Source organism: Pongo abelii, chromosome X, assembly GCF_028885655.2.
Source record: "Pongo abelii isolate AG06213 chromosome X, NHGRI_mPonAbe1-v2.0_pri, whole genome shotgun sequence".
NCBI lineage: Eukaryota > Metazoa > Chordata > Mammalia > Primates > Hominidae > Pongo > Pongo abelii.
In genome coordinates this window covers 69,675,208-69,699,177 of record NC_072008.2, presented here as the reverse complement: position 1 = coordinate 69,699,177, position 23,970 = coordinate 69,675,208, and the positions used below count along the sequence as shown (strand labels likewise).

Below are 23,970 nucleotides of genomic sequence, written 5' to 3'. Positions count from 1 at the left end.
CTAGATTCCTACACACGGGGCAGGTCATCTCTGAAAGAAAGGCAGCAGCCCCAGTCAGGGGCTTATAGATAAAACTCCCATCACCCTGGGACAGAGCACATGAGGGAAGGGGCAACTGGGTGCAGCTTCAGCAGACTTAAATGTTCCTGCCTGCCAGCTCTAAAGAGAGCAGTGGATCTCCCAGCACAGCACTCGAGCTCTGCTAAGGGACAGACTGCCACCTCAAGTGGATCACTGACCCCCATGCCTCCTGACTAGGAGATACCTCCCAGCAGGGGTCGACAGACGCCTCATACAGAAGAGCTCAGGTTGGTATCTGGTGGGTGCACCTCTGGGAGGAAGCTTCCAGAGGAAAGAATAGGAAGCAATCTTTGCTGTTCTACAGCCTCGATGGTGACACCCAGGGAAACAGGGTCTGGAGTGGACCTCCAGCAAACTTCAGCAGACCTGCAGATGAGGAGCCTGCTGTTAGAAGGAAAACTAACAAATAGAAAGGAATAACATCAACATCAATAAAAATAACACCCACAAAAAACCCATCCAAAGGTCATCAGCATCAAAGATCAAAGGTAGATAAATCCATGAAGATGAGGAAAAACCAGTGCAAAAATGCTAAAAATTCCAAAAACCAGAATGCCTCTTCTCCTCCAAAGGGTCACAACTCCTTGCCAGCAAGAGAACAAAACTGGATGGAGAATTAGTTCGAAGAACTGACAGATGTAGGATTGAGAAGGTGGGTAATAACAAACTCCTCCAAGGCGAGAAGCATATTTCAACTCAATGCAAGGAAGCTAAGAACCTTGAAAAAAGGTTACAGGAGCTGCTAACTAGAATAACCAGTTTAGAGAACATAAATGGCCTGATGGAGCTGAAAAAACACAGCACGAGGACTTTGTGAAGCATGCACAAGTATCAATAGGCAAATTGATCAAGCGGAAGAAAGGATATCAGAGATTGAAGATGAACTTAATGAAATAAAGAGTGAAGACAAGATTAGAGAAAAAAGAATAAAAAAGAACAAACAAAGCCTCCAGGAAATATGGAACTATGTAAAAAGACCAAACCTATGATTGATTGGTGTACCTAAAACTGACAAAGAGAATATAACCAAGTTGAAAAATACACTTCAAGATATTATCCAGGAGAACTGCCCTAACCTGACAAGACAGGCGAACATTCAATTCGGGAAATACAGAGAACACCACTAAGACACTCCTCGAGAAGAAAAACTACAAGACAGATAATTGTCAGATTCACCAAGGTTGAAACAAAGGAAAAATTGTTAAGGGCAGAGAGAGAGATAAGTCAGGTTACCTACAAAGGGAAGCCCATCAGACTAACAGTGGCTCTCTCTGCAGAAACCCTACAAGCCAGAAGAGAGTAGGGGCCAATATTCAACATTCTAGAAGAAAAGAATTTTCAACCCAGAATTTCATATTCAGCCAAACTAAGCCTCATAAGCAATAGAGAAATAAAATCATTTCCAGACAAGCAAATGCTGAGAGATTTTGTCACAACCAGGCCTGCCTTACAAGAGCTCCTGAAGGAAGCACTAACTATGGAAAGGAAAAACTGGTACCAGTCACTGCAAAAATATACCAAATTGTAAAGACTATCAACACTATGAAGAAACCGCATTAATTAATGGGTAAAATAACTAGCTACCATCATAATGACAGGATCCAATTCAAACATAACAATATTGACCTTAAAAGTAAATGGGCTAAATGCTCCAATTAAAAGATACAGACTGGAAAACTGGATAAAGAATCAAAACCCATCAGTGTGCAGTATTCAGGAGACCCATCTCATGTGCAAAGACACACATAGGCTGAAAATAAAGGGATGGAGAAATATTTACCAAGCAGATGGAAAGAAAAAAAAAAGCAGGAGTTGCAATCCTAGTCTATGTAAAACAGACTTTAAACCAACAAAGATGAGAAAAGACAAAGAAAGGCAATACGTAATGGTAAAGGGATCAATACAAGAAGAAGAGCTAACTATCCTAAATATATATGCACCCAATAAAGGAGCACCGAGATTCATAAAGCAAGTTCTAAGAGAATGAAAAAGAGACTTAGACTTCCAAACAATGATAGTGGGAGACTTTAACACTGCACTGTCAATATTAGAAAGATCAACGAGACACAAAATTAACAAGGAGATTTCGGACTTGAACTGAGGTCTGGACCAAGTGGACCTAATAGACATCTACAGACTCTCCACCCCAATTCAATAGAATATACATTCTTCTCATAGCACTTATTCAAAAACTGACCACATGATTGGAAGTAAAACACTCCTCAGCAATGCAAAAGAATGGAAAACATAAGACAAAGTCTCTCAGACCATAGTGCAATCAATTTAGAACTCAAGATTAAGAAACTCACTCAAGACCACACAACCACATGGAAACTGAACAACCTGCTTCTGAATGACTACTGGGTAAATAACGAAATTAAGGCAGAAATAAGAAAGTACTTTGAAAACAATGAGAACAAAGACACAACATACCAGAATCTCTGGGACACAGCTGAAGAAGTGTTTAGAGGGAAACTTACAGCATTAAATACCCATATCAGAAACTGGGAAAGATCTAAAATCAACACCCTAACATCATAATTAAAAGAACTAGAGAAGCAAGAACAACAAATTCAAAAGCTAGCAGAAGACAAGAAATAACTAAGATCAGAGCAGAACTAAAGGAGATAGAGACATGAAAACCCCTTCAAAAACTCGATAAATCCAGAAGCTGGTTTTTTGAAAAGAGTAACAAAAGAGACCGCTAGCCAGACTAATAAAGAAGAAAAGAGAGAAGAATCAAATAGACATAATAAAAAATGATAAAAGGGATATCACCAAAGATCCTACAGACATACAAACTACCATCAGAGAATACTATAAACACCTCTATGCAAATAAACTAGAAAATCTAGAATAAATGGATAAATTCCTGGACACATACATCCTACCAAGACTAAACTAGGAAGAAGTCGAATCCCTGAGTAGAACAATAACAAGTTCTGAAATTGAGGCAGTAATTAATAGCTTATCAACCAAAAAAAGCCCAGCTCCAGAGGGATTCACAGACAATTTCTACCAGAGGTACAAAGAAGAGCTGGTGCCATTCCTTCTGAAACTTCTCAAAACAATAGAAAAAGAGGGACTCCTCCCTAACTCACTGTATGAGGCCAACATCACCCTGATACCAAAACCTGGCAGAGAAACAAAAAAAGAAAATTTCAGGCCAATATCCTTGATGAACATCGATGTGAAAATCCTCACTAAAATACTGACAAACTGAATCCAGGAGTACATCAAAAAGCTTATCCACCACGATCAAGTTGGCTTCATCCCCAGGATGCAAGGCTGGTTCAATATATGCAAATCAGTAAACATAATCCATCACATAAACAGAACAAATGACAAAACCTCGTGATTATCTCAACAGACGCACAAACGGCCTTCAATAAAATTCAACAGGCCTTCACGCCAAAAACACTCAATAAACTAGGCATTGATGGAATGTATCTCAAAATAATAAGAGCTATTTATGACAAACCCACAGCCAATATCATACTGAATGGGCAAAAGCTGGAAGCATTCCCTTTGAAAACTGGCACAAGACAAGGATGCCCTCTCTTACCACTCCTATTCAACATATTATTGGAAGTTCCGACCAGGGTAATAAGGCAAGAGAAAGAAATAAAAGGTATTCAAATACAAATAAAAAAAAGTCAAATTGTGTCTGTTTGAAGACGACATGATTGTATATTTAGAAAACCCCTTGGTCTCAGTCCAACAACACCTTAAGCTGATAAGCAACTTTAGCAAAATCTCAGGATACAAAATCAATGTGCAAAAATCACAAGCATTTCTATACACAAATAATGACAAACAGAGAGCCAAATCGTAAGTGAATTCCCATTCAGAATTGCTACAAAGAGAATGAAATACCTAGGAATACAACCTAGAAGGGACATGAAGGACTTCTTCAAGGAGAACTACAAACTACTGCTCAAGGAAATAAGAGAGGACACAAACAAAAGGAAAAACATTCCATGCTCATGGATAGGAAGAATCAATATCGTGAAAATGGCCACACTGTCCAAAGTAATTTATAGATTCAATGTTATTCCCATCAAGTCACAATTGGCTTTGTTCACACAATTACAAAAACTACTTTAAATTTCATATGGATCCAAAAAAGAGCTCATATAGCCAAGACAATTGTAAGCAAAGAAAACAAAGCTGGAGGTATCATACTACTTGACTTCAAACTATACTACTAGGCTACAGTAACCAAAACAGCATGGTACTGGTACCAAAACAGATATATAGACAAATGGTACAGAACAGAGGCCTCAGAAATAACATCATACATCTACAACCATCTGATCTTTCACCAACCTGACAAAAACAAGCAAAGGGGAAAAGATTCCCTATTTAATGAATGGTGCTGGGAAAACTAGCTAGCCATATGCAGAAAACTGAAACTGGAACCTTTCCTTACACCTTAAACAAAAATTACCTCAAGATGGATTAAAGACTTAAACATAAGACCTAAAACCATAAAAACCCTAGAAGAAAACCTAGGCAATACTATTCAGGTCATAGCCATGGGCAAAGGCTTCATGGATAAAACACCAAAAGCAATGGCAACAAAAGCCAAAATTGACAAATGGGATCTAATTAAACTAAAGAGCTTCTGCTCAGAAAAGAAACTATCGTCAGAGTGAACAGGCAATCTGCAGATCGGGAGAAAAATGTTGCAATCTATCCATCTGACAACAGTCTAGTATCCAGAATCTACAAGGAACTTAAACAAATTAAAAAAAAAAAAACAACCCCATCAAAAAGTGGACATAGGATATGAACAGACACTTCTCAAAAGAAGACACTTATGCAGCCAACAAACATATGAAGAAAAGCTCATCATCACTGGTCATTAAAGAAATGCAAATCAAAACCACAATGAGATACCATCTCATGCCAGTTAGAATGGCGATCATTAAAGAGTCAGGAAACAACAGATTCTGGAAATGATGTGGAGAAATAAGAATGCTTTTACACTGTTGGTGAGAATGTAAATTAGTTCAACCATTGTGGAAGATACTGTGGTGATTCCTCAAGGATCTAGAACGAGAAATATCACTTGATCCAGCAATCCCATTACTGGGTATATACTCAAAGGATTACAAGTCATTCTACTATAAAGACACATGCACATGTATGTTTATCGCAGCACTATTTACAACAGCATAGACTGGAATCAACCCAAATGCCCATCAACGATAGACTGGATAAAGAAAATGCGGCACATATACACCATGGAATGAATACTATGCAGTCATAAAAAAGAATGAGTTCATGTCCTTTGCAGAAACATGGATGAAACTGGAAACCATCATTCTCAGCAAACTGACCCAGGAACAGAAAACCATACACTACATGTTCTCATTCATAAATTTGAGTTGAACAATGAGAACACATGAACAAAGGGAGGGGAACATCACACACTGGGGTCTGTTGGGGGATGTCAGACAAAAGGAGGGATAGCATTAGGAGAAATATCTAATGCATGTGGAGTTTAAAACCCAGATGATGAGTTGATGGGTGCAGCAAACCACCATGGCACATGTATATCTACGTAACAAACCTGCATGTTCTGCACATGTATCCCTGAACCTAAAGTATAATAAAAAAATAAAAATAAGAATAAAAATAAAAAAAACAGAAAAGAAAAAGGATACATTACAACTGATATTGCAAAAATTCAAAGGATCACTAGTGGCTACAAAGAGCAACTATATGCCAAATAATTGGAATATCTATAGTAAATGGAAAAATTCCTAGATATATACAACCTACCAAGATTGACACAGGAAGACATCCAAAACCTGAATAGACCAATAACAAGTAATGAAAATGAAGCTAAAGTAACAAGTCTACGAGTACAGAAATGCCTGGGACCTGATGGCTTCACTGTTGATTTCTACCAAACATTGAAAGAAGAACAAATAACCAATCCTACACAAACTATTCCAAAAAATAGAGGAGAAGCGAAGACTTCCAAACCAGTGATGATGAGCTTTTCTTCATATGTTTGTTGGCTGCATAAATGTTTTCTTTTGAGAATATCTTCTTTATGATGCCAAAGACAGACAAAGATAGATCAAAAAAAGAAAACTACAGGTGAATATATCTGATGAATATTGACGCAAAAATCCTCAACAAAATACTAGCAAACTGAAATCAACAATACATTAGAAAGATCATTCATCATGAGCAAGTGGGAGTTATCCCTGTGATGCAAGGGTGGTTCAACATATGCAAACCAATCAATGCAATACATCGTATCAACAGAATGAAACATAAAAATCATATGACCATTTCAATTGATATGGAAAAAGCATGTGATAAAATTCAACATCGTTTCATGTTGAAAACCCTAAAAAAACGGGGGATAGAAGGAACATAAAACCTCAACATAACTAAAGGCAAAAACAGCAGACCTATAGCTAGTTTCACACTGAAAACCTTTCCTCTAAGATCTGGAACACAACAGGGATGCACCCTGCCATCACTGTTATTCAACACAACACTGAAATTCCTAGCTGGAACAATGAAACAAGAGAAATATATGCAGTGCATCCAAATTAGAATGGAAGAAGTTAAATCATCCTTGTTTGCAGATGATATGATCTTATATTTTGAAAATCCTTAAAATTCCACAAGAAAACTATTATAAATGATAAACAAATTCAGTAAAGTTGCAGGATACAAAATCAACATAACAACACTAAGTAGCATGTGTATATGGCAACAGTGAACAATCTGAAAAAGAAATTGAAAAAGTAATCCATTTACAATAGCCATGCATAAAATTAAATGCCTAGAATTAACCAAAGAAGTGAAAGATAGCTGTAATGAAAACTATAAAACACTGATGAAAGAAATTGAAGAGGACACCAAAAAATGGAAAAATATTCCATACTTATAGATTAGAAGAATCAATATTGTTAAAGTGCCCATACTAACAGTAGTCTACATATTCAATGCAATCCCTATCAAAATACCAATGACTTTCTTCACATAAATAGAAAAATCAATCGTAACGTTTATATGGCATGATAAAAGAACTAGAATACGCAAAGGTATTTTATGTAAAAATCAGAAAACTAGAGGAATCACATTACCTGACTTCAAATTATATAATACTACAGAGCCATAGTAACCAAAACACCATGGTACTGGCATAAAAACAGACACACAGACCAATGGAACAGAATAGAGAACCCAGAATCAAATCCCCGATCCTATACTAAACTCATTTTCAACAAAGGTGCTAAGAACCTACACTGGGTAAGACAGTCTCTTCCATACATGGTGCTGGGAAAACTGGATATCCATATGCAGAAAAATGAAACTAGACCTCAACTCTTCCCATATACAAAAATCAAATTGAAATTGATGAAAGACTTAAATCTAAGACCTCAAAATTTAAAACTACTACAATAAAACATTGGGGAAAATCTCCAGGACACAGGTCTGGGCAAAGATTTTTTGAGCAATACCCCACAAGCGCAGGCAGCCAAAGCAAAAATGAACAAATTGGTTGGGGGGGGGGTGTCCAAGATGGCCAAATAGGAACAGCTCCAGTCTACAGCTCCCATCGTGAGCAATGCAGAAGACAGGTGATTTCTGCATTGTGAACTGAGGTACTGGGTTCATCTCACTGGGGCTTGTCAGACAGTCGGTGCAGGACAGTGGGTGCAGTGCACCAAGCGTGAACCGAAGCAGGGCGAGCCATCACCTCATCCGGGAAATGCAAGGGGTCAGGGAATTTTCTTTCCTAGCCAAGCAAAGCAATGACACACGGCACCTGGAAAATCGGGTCACTCCAACCCTAATACTGCACTTTTCCAATGGTCTTAGCAAACGGCACACCAGAAGATTATATCTCATGCCTGGCTTGGAGGGTCACACGTCCACGAAGCCTCGCTCATTGCTAGCACACTCTGAGATCCAACTGCAAGGTGGCAGCGAGGCTGGGGGAGGGGCACCCACCATTGCTGAGGCTTGAGTAGGTAAGCAAAGCGGCCAGGAAGCTTGAACTGGGTGGAGCCCACCACAGCTGAAGGAGGTCTGCCTGACTCTGTAGACTCCACCTCTGCAGGCAGGGCATAGCTGAACAAAAGGCAGCAGAAACCTCTGCAGACTTAAATGTCCCTGTCTGACAGCTTGGAAGACAGTAGTGGTTCACCCAGCACGGAGTTGGAGATCCGAGAACAGACAGACTGCCTCCTCAAGTGGGTCCCTGACCCCCAAGTAGCCTAACTGGGAGGCACCCCTGAGTACAGGCAGACTGGCACCTCACATGGCTGGGTACCCCTCTGAGACAAAACTTCCAGAGGAACGATCAGGCATCAACATTTGCTGTTCAGCAATATTCGCTGTTCTGTAGCCTCTGCTGCTGATACCCAGGCAAACAGGGTCTGGAGGGGATCTCCAGCACTCTAACACACCTGCAGCTGAGGGTCCTGACTGTAAGAAGGAAAACTAACAAATAGAAAGGACATCCATACCAAAACCCCACCTGTATGTCACCATCATCAAAGACCAAAGGTAGATAAAACCACAACGATGGGGAAAAAACAGAGCAGAAAAGCTGAAAATTCTAAAAATCAGAGCACCTCTCCCCCTCCAAAGGAATGCAGCTCCTCACCAGCAATGGAAAAAACTAGATGGAGAATGACTTTGACGAGTTGAGAGAAGAAAGTTTCAGATGATCAAACTTTTCCGAGCTAAAGGAGGAAGTTCGAACCCATTGCAAAGAAGCTAAAAACCTTGAAAAAATATTGGACAAATGGCTAACTAGAATAACCAGTGTAGAGAAGTCGTTAAATGACCTGATGGAGCTGAAAACCATGGCATGAGAACAACGTAACGAACGCACAAGCTTCAGGAGCCGATTCAATTAACTGGAAGAAAGGGTATCAGTGATGGAAGATCAAATGAATGAAATGAAGTGAGAAGAGAAGTTTAGAGAAAAAAGAATAAAAAGAAATGAACAAAGCCTCCAAGAAATATGGGACTATGTGAAAAGACCAAATCTACATCTGATTGGTGTACCTGAAAGTGACAGGGAGAATAGAACCAAGCTGGAAAACACTCTGCAGGATATTATCCAGGAGAACTTCCCCAATCTAGCAAGGCAGGCCAACATTCACATTCAGGAAATACAGAGAATGCCACAAAGATACTCCTTGAGAAGAGCAACTCCAAGACACATAATTGTCAGATTCACAAAAGCTGAAATGAAGGAAAAAATATTAAGGGCAGCCAGAGAGAAAGGTCGGGTTACCCACAAAGGGAAGCCCATCAGACTAACAGCTGATCTCTCTGCAGAAACTCTACAAGCCAGAAGAGAGTGGGGGCCAATATTCAACATTTTTAAGAAAAGAATTTTCAACCCAGAATTTCATATCCAGCCAAACTAAGCTTCATAAGTGAAGAAGAAATAAAATACTTTACAGACAAGCAAATGCTGAGAGATTTTGTCACCACCAGGCCTGCCCTAAAAGAGCTCCTGAAGGAAGCACTAAACATAGAAAGAAACAGCCAGTACCAGCCACTGCAAAAACATGCCAAATTGTAAAGACCATCCAGGCTAGGAAGAAACTGCATCAACTAATGAGCAAAATAACCAGCTAACATCATGACAGGATCAAATTCACACATAAAAATATTAACCTTAAATGTAAATGGGCTAAATGTTCCAATTCAAAGACACAGACTGGCAAATTGGATAAAGAGTCAAGACGCATCAGTGTGCTGTATTCAGGAGACCCATCTCACGTGCAGAGACACACATAGGCTCAAAATAAAGGGATGGAGGAAGATCTACCATGCAAATGGAAAACAAATAAAGGCAGGGGTTGCAATCTTAGTATCTGATAAAACAGACTTTAAACCAACAAAGATCAAAAGAGACAAAGAAGGCCATTACATAATGGTAAAGGGATCAACTCAACCAGAAGAGCTAACCATCCTAAATATATATGCACCCAATAAAGGAGCACCCAGATTCATAAAGCAAGTTCTTAGAGACCTACAAAGAGACTTAGACTCCCACACAATAATAATGGGAGACTTTAACACCCCACTGTCAACATGAGACAGATCAATGAGACAGAAAGTTAACAAGGATACCCAGGAAACGAACTCAGCTCTGCACCAAGAGGACCTAATAGACATCTACAGAACTCTCCACCCCAAATCAACAGAATATACATTCTTCTCAGCACCACACTGCACTTATTCCAAAATTGACCACATAGTTGGAAGTAAAGCACTCCTCAGCAAATGTAAAAGAACAGAAATTATAACAAACTGTCTCTCAGACCACAGTGCAATCAAACTAGAACTCAGGATTAAGAAACTCACTCAAAACCGCTCAACTACATGGAAAATGAATAACCTGCTCCTGAATGACTACTGGGTACATAACGAAATGAAGGCAGAAATAAAGATGTTCTTTCAAACCAGCGAGAAAAAAGATAAAACATACCAGAATCTTTGGGACACATTTAAACCAGTGTGTAGAGGGAAATTTATAGCACTAAATGCCCACAAGAGTAAGCAGGAAAGATCTAAAATTGACATCCTAACACACAATTAAAAGAACTAGAGAAGCAAGAGGTAACACATTCAAAAGCTAGCAGAAGGCAAGAAATAATTAAGATCAGAGCAGAACTGCACGAGATAGAGACACAAAAAAACCTTCAAAAAGTCAGTGAATCCAGGAGCTGGTTTTTTGAAAAGATCAACAAAATTCATAGACCGCTACCAAGAATAATAATAAAGAAAAGAGAGAAGAATCAAATAGACACAATAAAAAATGATAAAGGGGATATCACCACCGATCCTACAGAAACACAAACTACCATCAGAGAATACCATGAATACCTCTACGCAAATAAACTAGAAAATCTAGAAGAAATGGATGAATTCATGGACACATACACTCTCCCAAGACTAAACCAGGAAGAATTTGAATCTCTGAATAGACCAATAACAGGCTCTGAAACTGAGGCAATAATTAATAGCTTACCAACCAAAAAAAGTCCAGGACTAGACGGATTCACAGCTGAATTATACCGGAGGTACAAGGCGGAGCTGGTACCATTCCCTCTGAAACTATTCCAATCAACAGAAAAAGAGGAAATCTTCCCTAACTCATTTTATGAGGCCCGCATCATCCTGATACCAAAGCCTGGCAGAGACACAACAAAAAAAGAGAGAATTTTAGACCAATATCCCTGATGAACATCGATGCAAAAATCTTCAATAAAATACTGGCAAACCGAATCCAGCAACGCATCAAAAAGCTTATCCACCATGATCGAGTGGGCTTCATCCCTGGGATGCAAGGCTGGTTCAACATACAAAAATCAATAAACATAATCCAGCATATAAACAGAACCAATGACAAAAACCTCATGATTATCTCAATAGATGTACAAAAGGCCTTTGACAAAATTCAACAGCCCTTTATGCTAAAAACTCTCAATAAATTAGGTATTGATGGGACATATCTCAAAATAATAAGAGCTATTTATGACAAACCCACAGACAATATCATACTGAATGGGCAAAAATTGGAAGCATTCCCTTTGAAAACTGGCACAAGACAGGGATGCCCTCTCTCACCACTCCTATTCAACATAGTGTTGGAAGTTCTGGCCAGCACAATCAGGCAGGAAAAGGAAATAAAGGGTATTCAATTAGGAAAACAGGAAGTCAAATTGTCCCTGTTTGCAGATGACATGATTGCTTATCTAGAAAACCCCATTGTCGCAGCCCAAAATCTCCTTAAGCTGATAAGCAACTTCAGCAAAGTCTCAGGATACAAAATCAATGTGCAAAAACCACAAGCATTCTTATACACCAATAACAGACAGAGAGCCAAATCATGAGTGAACTCCCATTCACAACTGCTTCAAAGAGAATAAAATACTTAGGAATCCAACTTACAAGGGATGTGAAGGACATCTTCAAGGAGAACTACAAACCACTGCTCAAGGAAATAAAAGAGGATACAAACAAATGGAAGAACATTCCATGCTCATGGATAGCAAGAATCAATATCGTAAAAATGGCCATACTGCCCAAGGTAATTTATAGATTCAATGCCATCCCCATCAAGCTACCAATGACTTTCTTCACAGAATTGGAAAAAACTACTTTAAAGTTCATATCGAACCAAAAAAGAGCCTGCATTGCCAAGTCAATCATAAGCCAAAAGAACAAAGCTGGAGGCATCATGCTACCTGACTTCAAACTACACTACAAGGCTACAGTAACCAAAACAGCATGGTACTGGTACCAAAACAGAGATATAGACCAATGGAACAGAACAGAGCCCTCAGAAATAATGCCACATATCTACAACTATCTGATCGTTAACAAACCTGAGAAAAACAAGCAATGGGGAAAGGATTCCCTGTTTAATAAACGGTGCTGGGAAAACTGGCTAGCCATATGTAGAAAGCTGAAACTGGACCCCTTCCTTACACCTTATACAAAAATTAATTCAAGGTGGATTAAAGACTTAAATGTTAGACCTAAAACCATAAAAACCCTAAAAGAAAACCTAGGCAATACCATTCAGGACATAGGTATAGGCAAGGACTTCATGTCTAAAACACCAAAAGCAATGGCAACAAAAGCCAAAATTGACAAATGGGATCTAATTAAACTAAAGAGCTTCTGCATAGGAAAAGAAATTACCATCAGAGTGAACAGGCAACCTACAGAATGGGAGAAAATTTTTGAAATCTACACATCTGACAAAGGGCTAATATCCAGAATCTACAAAGAACTCAAACAAATTTAAAAGAAAAAAGCAAACAACCCCATCAAAAAGTGGGTGAAGGATATGAACACACACTTCTCAAAAGAAGACATTTATGCAGCCAAAAGACACATGGAAAAATGCTCACCATCACTGGCCATCAGATAAATGCAAATCAAAACCACAATGAGATACCATCTCACACCAGTTAGAATGGTGATCATTAAAAAGTCAGGAAACAACAGGTGCTGGAGAGGATGTGGAGAAATAGGAATGCTTTTATACTGTTGGTGGGACTGTAAACTAGTTCAACCATTGTGGAAGTCAGTGTGGCGATTCCTCAGGGATCTAGAACTAGAAATACCATTTGACCCAGACGTCCCATTACTGTGTTTATACCCAAAGGACTATAAATCATGCTGCTATAAAGACACAGGCACACGTATGTTTATTATGGCACTATTCACAATAGCAAAGACTTGGAACTAACCCAAATGTCCAACAATGATAGACTGGATTAAGAAAATGTGGCACATATACACCATGGAATACTATGCAGCCATAAAAAAGGATGAGTTCATGTCCTTTTAGGGACATGGATGAAGCTGAAAACCATCATTCTCAGCAAACTATCGCAAGGACAGAAAACCAAACACCGCATGTTCTCACTCATAGGTGGGAATTGAACCATGAGAACACGTGGACACAGGAATGGGAACATCACACCCTGGGGCCTGTTGTGAGGTGGGGGGAGGGGGGAGGGATAGCATTAGGAGATATACCTAATGTAAATGACGAGTTAATGGGTGCAGCATACCAACATTGCACATGTATACACATGTAAGAAACCTGCACATTGTGCACATGTACCCTAAAACTTAAAGTATAATAAAAATAAAAAAGACACACAAATAGGCACACAAATAGGTAAACAGGCACTTGAACAATAGAGCAGGAGGGAATACTTCTAAACTGTGAAAAGGGGCTCAATGTCATCGATCATCAGAGAAATGCAAATCAAATCTATAAGGAAATATTATCTTACTCCAGTTAAAATGGCTTATATTCAAAAGACAGGCAATAACAAATGCTGGTGAGGATGTGGAGAAAAGTGAACCCTTATATACTGATGGTAAAAAAGTAAATTGACAACTACTATGGAGAACAATTTGGAGGTTCCTCAAAAAACTAAAAATTGAGATAGCAAATACAACAGCAATTCTATTGTTGAGTATATACACAAAAGAAATGAAATCGGTACGTCAAAGAGATATCTGCACTTCTATGGTGGTTGCAGCACTGTTAACAATAGCTAAGATTTGAGAGCAACCTATTTGTCCATCAACAGATGAATGGATAAAGAAAATGTGGCATATGTACACAATGGAATACTACTCAACCATAAAAAAGAATGAAATTCAGTCATCTGCAACAACATAGATGGAACTGGAGATCATTATGTTAAGACAAATAAGCCAGGCACAGAAAAACAAACATCATATTTTCTCACTTATTTGTGAGATCTGATAATCAAAACAATGGAGGCTGGGAAGTAGGGTTCTGGGGGGGAGGTGGGTATGTTTAATGAGTACAAAAAAAAAATAAAAAGAACAAAGAAGACCTACTATTTGATAGCACAATAGGGTGACTATAATCAATAATAACTTAATTGTACATCTTAAAATAGCTTAAAGAGTGGAATTGTATCGCTTATAACTCAAAGAATAAATTCTTGAGTGGATAGATACCCTATTCTCCACAATGTGCTTTTTCACATTCGATGTCTGTATCAAAACATATCATGTACCCCAAATATATAAATATCTACTATGTACCCACAAACATTTTAAAAAATAATAATTAGAAAAAGAATTATGGTGGGGCCTTGAACTTTGCTAAACGATAGACATAGTTAAACAATTACCTGCCATTGCTTTATGTGTTTTTCTATAAGTTGCTTACAGCTGCCGAGTCATGTAACTGGGGGTCACAAGTTTTACACTTCTCCAACTACTCCTATAGATAACATCACTATTATGAAACTTAAAAAAAACTGGTCTTTGAGATATTTTTCAGATTTAGCAGCAGACCAAGAGCTGACCAAGAGATGCTACCTGGTCCTGAGACAGCCCCCTCCCAGGAACTGACTCAGCTAAGCCAAGACAGTTTTAGGTACCCCTGTGATTTCATCCCCAGTCAATCATTTTTTAAAAGTTTCCTATTCTCTGCCTGCCAAAGTATCCTTAAAAAAACCGAGCCTCCAAATTCTCAGAGAGATGGGTTTGAGAGGTTTTTTCCCTTTCTCCTTATTTGCCTGGCCTTGCAATTATTAAACTACTTCTTTGCTGAAAAAAAAGTCTTAGGCTGAATCAATTATTTTTAATTTGTTCCTATTGTTAGGTAATGTATTCTTCCTTATTTGGATGTTTGGAGGATAGTTTCTTTGCTCATATGCTTTTTAAAAATTGCAAAATTTAATCTAGGTGAAATGTCCCTTTTCATTGATTTTTTTTCTGGTTCATGATGAATCCTTTCAAATAGAATACAGCATATCCATATTTCTTCCACCTAAAAAAGAAAGAAAGATCTCAATTAACAACTTAACTTTACATCTGAAGGCACTAGAAAAAGAAGAGCAAACTAAGACTAAAGTGAGCAGAAGGAAAGGAATGATAAAAACCAGAGCAGAAATACATAAAGAAGAAAAAAAATAGAAAAGATCAATAAAATTAAAAGCTGCTTTTTTGAAAAGATAAAAAATATTGACAAATCTTTAGCTAGAGTAAGAAAAGAGAAGACTCAAAACAATCAGAAATGAAAGAGGAAACATAAAAACTGATGCCACAGAAATTAACAGGATTAAAAGAAACCAATATAACCAACTATTTGTCCATAAATTCAATAACCTGAAAGAAATGGATAAATTCCTAGAAATCTATAACCTACCAATGCTGAATCATGAAGAAAGAGAAAATCTGAACATACTTATAACTAGTAAGAAGATTAAATCAGTTAATAATCCCCCTACAAACAATCCTTCTTAAAGTCTTCCAAAAAAAATTGAAGGGGAAGGCATACTTCTAAACTCCTTTTATGAAGACAACGTTACCCTATTAACAAATCCAGACAAAGACACAACAAGAAAAGAAATCAATAAGCCAATATATTTGATAAGAATAGATGCAAAAATCTTCAACAAAATACTAGCAAGTCAAATTCAACAGCATATTAAAAAGGATTATAAATCATGGCCAAGTGAGATTTATCCTTGTGAATCCAGGATGGCTAACCATATAAAAAATCACTTAATATGATACATCACATTAAGAAAGTGAAGAATAAAAATTCCATGGTCATCTCAATAGACACAGAAATATTTTTTGACAAAATTCAACACCCTTTTTTGAGAAACTCTCAACAAACTAAGAACAAAAGAAAATTGCCTCAACAATTTTCAGCAAAACCATATATGGTCAACAAAATCATATATGAAAAGTCCACACCTAACATCATACTTCACGATAAAAAAACTGAAAGCTTTTCCTTTAAGATCAGGAACAAGGCAAGGATGCCTGTTGTCACCACTTCTATTCAACATAGCATTGGAAATCCTCTCCAGAGCAATTAGCTAAGAAAAAAAAAATGAAAACATCCAATAGGAAAGAAAGTAGAAAAATTATCTCTTTTAGCAGATGAAGTGATCTCATATATTAAAAATCCTAAAGACTCCACAAAAATACCTGTTAGAATTAATAAACAAATTCAATAAAGTTGAAGAACACAAAATCACAAATAAAAAGCAGTTGCACTTCCATAGACTAGCAATTAACAATCCAAAAAAATTAGGACAATTGTATTTTCAATGGCATCAAAAGAATATAATACTTAGAAATAAACTTAACCAAGGTGACAAAGAACTTTTATAATAGCTTAAAGAAAGTTGGAAAATTCTAAATATGTACATTAAAAAACACACTTTTGAATAACCAATAGGTCAAACAGGAAATCTTAATAAAAATTTCAAAATATCTTCAGACCAACAAAAATGAAAACACAACATACCCAAACTTATGAGATGCAGCAAAAGCAGTACTAATAGGGAATTTTATAGAGATAAAAACATACATTAAAAGAAAGAAAGAAAGATCTCAATTAACGACCTAAGTTTACATCTACAAAACTACAAAACATTGTTGGAAGAAACTAAAGAAGACATAAGTAAGTTGGAATACATCTGTATTAATGGATTGGAAGACTTAATAATGTTAAAATGTCCATACTATCCAAAGCTATCTACAGATTCAATGCGATCCCCATCAAAATCCCAATGGCATTTTTTACAAAAATAGAAAACAATCCTAAAATTCACATAGATCCACAAAGGACTCCCAATAGCCAAAACAATATTGAGAAAGAGCAACAAAGTTGGAGACCTCACACTCCAAGATTTTAAAACATATTACAAAGCTACAGTAATAAAAACAGTATGAAACTGACATAAAGTGAAACACACAGACCAATTTCGAAAAGAATAGTGAGCCCAAAAACAAACACACACACATGCAGTCAAATGATATTCAACAATGGTGCCAAGACTACATGATAGGAAAATGATAATCTCTTTAACGGATGGTGCCGGACAAACTGGATATCTACATGCAAAAGAATGAAATTGGACCCTTATCTTATACAATATACAAAAATCAACTCAATATGGATTAAAGACTTAACTGTAATACCTGAAACTATAAAACTCCTAGAAGAAAACATAAGGAAATAGCTTCATAACATCAGTCTTGGGAATGATTTTTTGGATAAGACACCAAAAGCACAGGCAACAAAAGGAAAAATAGACAAGTGAGACCAGATCAAACTAAAAACCTTCTGCATAGCAAAGGGACACATCAATAGAGTTAAAGGAAACCCACGGAATGGGAGAAAATACTTGAAAACCTATACAACTGATAAGGAGTTTATATCCAAACTATAAAAGGAACTCGTACAACTCAATAGAAAAAATGAACCAATTATAATATGAGAAAAGGATTTGAAGAGATATTTCTCCAAAGAAGACATACAAATGACTAACAAGTATATGAAAAGATGCTCAACATCACTAATCATCAGAGAAATGCAAATCCAAACCAAAATGAGTGATCACCTCATGCCTATTAAAATGGCCATGATTAAAACAAAACAAAACAAAAACCAGAAAGTAACTAGTGTCGTATATTAGGTCTTACAAACATGACATCTATAGGTAATAGTAGTGCACTGTATTCATGATTTTTGCCAAATGAACAGATTACAGCTGCTCGTGCCACAGGAGGGAAAACAGGTAACTATATGAGATGACCCAATATGTTGATTTGTTTCACTATAGTAATATTTTTACTATATATGTGTACCTCATAACATCATTATATATGTATACCTCACTTATGTATAATAAAATTTACTTTAAAAAGAAAATAACAAGAGTTATTGAAAAATTGGAACTCTTGTGCACTGTTGTTGGGACTATATAATGGTGCAGCTACTTTGGAAAACAGTATGGAGGTTCCTCAGAAAATTAAAAATATAACTACCATATGATCTTGCAACCCCACTGCTGAGTATTTATCCAAAAGAATTGAAAACAGTATCTAGAAGAGATATTTGCACGTCTATCTTCATTGTAGCATTATTCACAATAGCCAGGATGTGTAAACAACCTAAATGTCCATCAATGGATGAATAGATACAGAAAATGTGGCATATGTGCATAATAGAATATTATTCAGCTTTTAAAAAGAAGAAAATCCTGTCATATCCAGTCATACAATCCAGGCATACAACATGAGAACCCTGAGGACTTTATGCTAAGTGAAATAAACTAGTCACAGAAGGACAAATACTACATTATTTCAGTTATAGGAGGTACATAAAAGTAATCAAATTGATAGAACCCAGGGAAACGGGGAAATGTGGAGATGCTGTTCAATGAGTATAGAGTTTTAATCATGCAAGATACAAAGTTTTAGATATCTTCTGGACATTAATGTGCATATAATTTATAATACTGTACTGTACACTCAAAATTTTCTTAAGAGGGTAGATACCATGTTATTTTTTACCATAATTTTAAAAATTAAAGACTTAGCCCCAACATATGAATAATTATTTTAATATAAACTAAGTCTAAATATACCAATTAAAAGATAGAGACTGGCAGAGTAGTTTTTCTTTTAAAAAAAAATCGTAGCCCAACTATATGCAGTCTACAAGAAATTCACTTCAAATACACCTACAAGGGTAGGCTGAAAGTAAATGGATGGAAAAATATATATCATTGAAATATGAATTTTTAAAAAACACTAGTACATATACTAATATCAGATAAAGAAGACTTCAGAGCAAAGAAAATTACTAGGAAGAAAGAGGGACATTATATAATATTCATGAAATAGCAGAATTACAGAGAAAGACAGAACAAATTAGAGATCAGATGTTTGAGGAGGAAAAGGAGGTGAGTGTGTCTTTATAAAGTGTTAGGCTGAAAGAGTCTTTGGAGTGGTGACAATTGTTAGAAACTATACATGTGAGAAAATGAGTAGAGCTATACACACACACACACACATACACAAAGTGCTTACAAAAGTAAGGAAAACTGAATAAGATAAACATTAGTTTCCTGGTTTCTGTATCATACTGTAGTTATGCAACATAACATTGAAGTGGGCTAGGTGAGCTACGAACAGGATCTCCCTGTACATTTATTGCAACTTTCTATGAATCTTCATTTCAAAAATAATATGCAGGGGTTCCTCATTTTATCACGATTTGCAGATACTGTGTTTTTTGTCTTTTGTTTCCAAACTGAAGTTTTGTGGCAACCCTGCATTGAGCAAATCTATTGGCACAATTTTTACAAAAGCATGTGCTCACTTCATGTCTCTCTTACATTTTGTTAACTCTCACAATATTTCAAACTTTTTCATTATAATTATATCTGTTATGGTGATCTGTGATCAGTGATCTCTGATGTTACTATTGTAATTGTTTGGGGGCACCACAAACAAGTGCCCATAGAAGATGGCAAACATAATCAATAAATATCTACATGTTCTGACTGCTAAACTGATTGGCCATTCCCCCATCTCTCTCCCTCCCCTCGGGCATCCCTATCCTGTGAGACATAGCAGTATTGAAATCATGATAATTAATAACCCTACAATGGCCTTTTAAGTGTTCAAGTGAAAGGAAGAGTAGCACATCCCTCACTTTAAATCAAAGGCCAGAAATGATTACGCTTAGTGAAGAAGGCATATCAAAAGCCAAGATAGGCCAAAAACTAGGTCTCTTGTGCCAAACAGCTAGCCAAACTGTGAATGTAAAGGAAAAGTTCTTAAAGGAAATTAAAGTGCTACTCACTGAACACATGAATAATAAGAAAGCAAAACAGCCTATGGCTGTTAAGAAGACAGTTTTAGTGGTCTGGATGAAAAACCAAACCATCCACATTTCATTGAACCAAAGCTTAATACAGAGGAAGGCCCTAACTCTCTTTAATTCTATGAAGGCTGAGGGAGATGAAGAAGCTGCAGAAAAAAAGTTGGAAGCTAGCAGAAATTGATTCATGAGGTTTGAGGCAAGAAGCTGCAACCATAACATAAAAGTGCAAGGTGAGGCATCAAGTGGTGCTGAAGAAGCTGCAGCAAGTTATCCAGAAGATCTAATTAAGATAATGGATGAAAGTAGCTATATTAAACAATAGACTTACAATGTAGATAAAACAGCCTTCTATTGGAAGAAGATGCCATCTAGGACTTTCACAGTTAGAGAGAAGTCAATGTCTGGCTTCAAAGCTTCAAAGGACAGGCTGAATCTCCTGTTATGGGCTAATGTAGATGGTGATTTTAAATTGAAGCTAATGCTCATTTGCCATTCCAAAAATCCTAGGGCCCATAATAATTATGTTAAATCTACTCTGCCTGTGCTTTATAAATGGAACAATAAAGCCTGGAGGATAGCACATCTGTTTATAGCATGGTTTACTAAATATTTTAAGCCCACTGTTGAGACCTACTGCTCCCAAGAAAATATTCCTCTTAACATATTACTGCTCATTGAAAATACACCTAGTCACCCAAGAGCTCTGATGGATGTGTACAAAGAGATCAATGTTGTTTTCATGCTTGATAACATAACATCCCTTCTGCAGTCCATGAATCAAGGAGTAATTTGGATTTTCAAGTTTTACTATTTAAGAAATACATTTCATGAATCTACAGCTGCCAGAGACAATGATTCCACTGCTGGATCTTGAAAACCTGGAAACAATACATCATTCTAGATGCCATTAAGAACATTTTGCTTCATGGAAGGAGTTCAAAATATCAACATTAATGGGAATTTGAAAGAAGTGGATTCCAATCCCCATGGATTATTTTGACAGGTCCAAGACTACACCAGAATAAGTAACTAGATTTGGTAGAAATAGCAAAAGAACTAGAATCAGAAGGGGAGACAGAAGGTGTAATTGAATTGCTTCAATTTCATGCTAAAACGATAATGGATGAGGAGTTGCTTCTTATGAATGAGCAAAAAAAGTGGTTTCTTGAGATGGAAACTACTGCTGGAGAAAATGCTAGGAACACTATGGAACCAACTACAAAGAATTAAGAATATTACATAAACTTGGTTGATAAAGTAGCAGCAGGATTTAATACGACTGATTCTAATTTTGAAAGAAGTTCTACAGTGGGTAAAATGTTGTCAAGCAGCATCACATGCTACAGATAAACCTCTTGTGAAAGAAAAAGTCTATTGATGCAACAAACTTCCTTTTTTGTCTTATTTTAAGAAAATGATGTAGCCACTCCCACCTTCAAGAACCACCACCCTGATCAGTCAGCAGCTATCTACATCAAGGAAAAATCCTCCACCAGCAAAAGGATTACAACTCACTGACAGCTCAAGTGATTCTTGGTATTTTATTTAGTAATAAAGTATTTCTCAATTAAAAGAATTAAGATTTTTTAGACATAGTGCTATTGCACACTTCAGAGACTGATGTATAGTATAAACATAACTTTTTTTTTTTTTTAAGTAGGGATGAGGTCTTGCTATGTTGCCCGCCCTGGTATCAAACTTCTGAGCTCAAGCAATCCTCCCACCTCAGCCTCCCAAAGTGCTGGAATTACAGGTGTCAGCCACCACTCTGGGCCATAAATATAACTTTTATATGTACTAGGAAACCGAAAATGTGTATGACTCACTTTATTGTTATATTCACTTTACTGTGGTCGTCTGAAACTGAACCTGCAATATCTGAGATGTGACTGTACATATGTATGTGTGTGTGTGTGTGTGTCTATACCTTCATAATCTGACGAATTTTCACTTTCCCCAGTACTACTACCCTAATCCAACCATTTTCTCTTACCTGGGTTACGGTAACAACCTCTTTAATTGGTCTCCCTGCTTATTCTCTTGCTCTTTCCGTGTGGAAGCCAGAATATTCTCTTTACACATAAATCAAATCAAGTTAATATTCTCTCTTTACATATAAATCAAATCAAATCACCCTCTCTCAATTTTTCAATGCCTTCCCATCATGTATAATAAAATCCCAAATTCCTATTTTGTCCTACAAAAGTCTAGATGTTTTGGCATCTGAATACATTTCTGGCCTTATTTTCTCCCACTGTCTCACTCACCCTCTACATTCTGGATACATTAACCTCCTTGTTATTCATTGAACATACCAAGCAGGCTCCCACCTCAGGGCCTTTGCATATTCTATTCTTTCTGCCTGAAATGTTCTTCCTCTAGATATTCACATGTCCTACGCCCTTGCTTCATTCAGGTCTTTGCTTAATGTCACCCCATCAGATATCCTTTCTTGACCACTGTATCTAGAATAGCATCATCTATTGCTCCTTATTCCCTTATCTTGTTTTATCAGCCTTATAGCTCTTATCATTATCTGATGTTATACATTACGTATTATTTGTTTATTCACTGTCTGTATCATCCTCTAGATTGCAAACTTCATGAGCGTAGGGTCTTTGTTCTGTTTACCACTGTATCCCTAGTGCCTAAAACAGGGCTGTGCATGTAGCAACGCTCAATAAATGTTGAATGAATGTATAGATCAAAAGGAAAAAACTGATTTGATTACAATCTAGGTTTCCCAGTAGCCAAGATATCATGTTTATATCATTGCTTCTTTAAGTGTAGCAACTTTATACTATATAATCAAATTAATTATTTGTTCTTCAAACCTTTTCTTATATCTTTTAAGATTTTATTTTTGAAAAAATCAGATATTACCTATGGGCTTCTGATATTATTTCGGTTTCACTGTATTGACATGGGGAAATTGTTTTGCTTTACCTCTTTATTTACTTGCTTAGACAAAAATATCTATCAAACATTGCTGCATATTTTATGAGACTTCTTTTAAAGTGTGTTAACATTTTATCAGATACTCTGGTTAATGGGATGCTAGTATCTAGGAAAAACTAGAAACCACAAGGTTCAGATTATAGTCACAGCTTTTCTATTAATATTTTGTATTAATTTATATAATTATATATAGAAATTTATATATAAAAACCTTAGATAAGTTTTCATATTTTTATTAATTATCTCTGGGCCTCAATTTGCTTCTCCTTAAAATGAGGAGGGTAGATAATATGATCTCTAATGTTCATTATTGTTCTATGAATGAAGATAAACATATGGCAAATGTGCTCTATTTTGCTTTTTTTTTAAGAAACATACATGTGTCTTCATATAGTTTATTCCATGCACCACAGTTTATACTTCATGGTAGACACTACTTGAGATTCTGTTTAGCCCACAATCTTCGCTTCTCTGGGAATTGTATGTCCTCTCCCTTAGGGTTGGGGCCTAATAACCATATTTATATGACATGATCTTGCCCCTCTAGCCATGGATAATCAGATCCTGGCTGGACATATAGCCCAACCTATGTCAATCAGAATTGGGAATTGGAATTCGTAGATACTGAGTCTCTTCTGATTGCCTGAATTTAGAATATGTAGACTTGGGATCTCTTGAATAAACCAGTTTTGGCTGTGTGCTGAGGACGTGAGAATAAT

General features: G+C 36.7%; 1 protein-coding gene across 7 annotated transcripts in view; it reads right to left on the bottom strand.

Moving 5' to 3' along the window:
- Positions 1-23,970, bottom strand: part of ZC3H12B (zinc finger CCCH-type containing 12B) — a 459,035-nt gene that overhangs the window by 426,859 nt on the left and 8,206 nt on the right. Inside the window, exon 1 of one of the 7 annotated variants that reach the window (XM_054544663.2) lies at positions 14,784-15,510. The exons of the other annotated variants lie outside the window; for them this stretch is intronic. The gene's annotated coding sequence lies outside the window, so the exon portion shown is untranslated. Of the gene's footprint in view, positions 1-14,783; positions 15,511-23,970 lie in introns of those variants that run through there. 7 annotated transcript variants of the gene reach the window in all.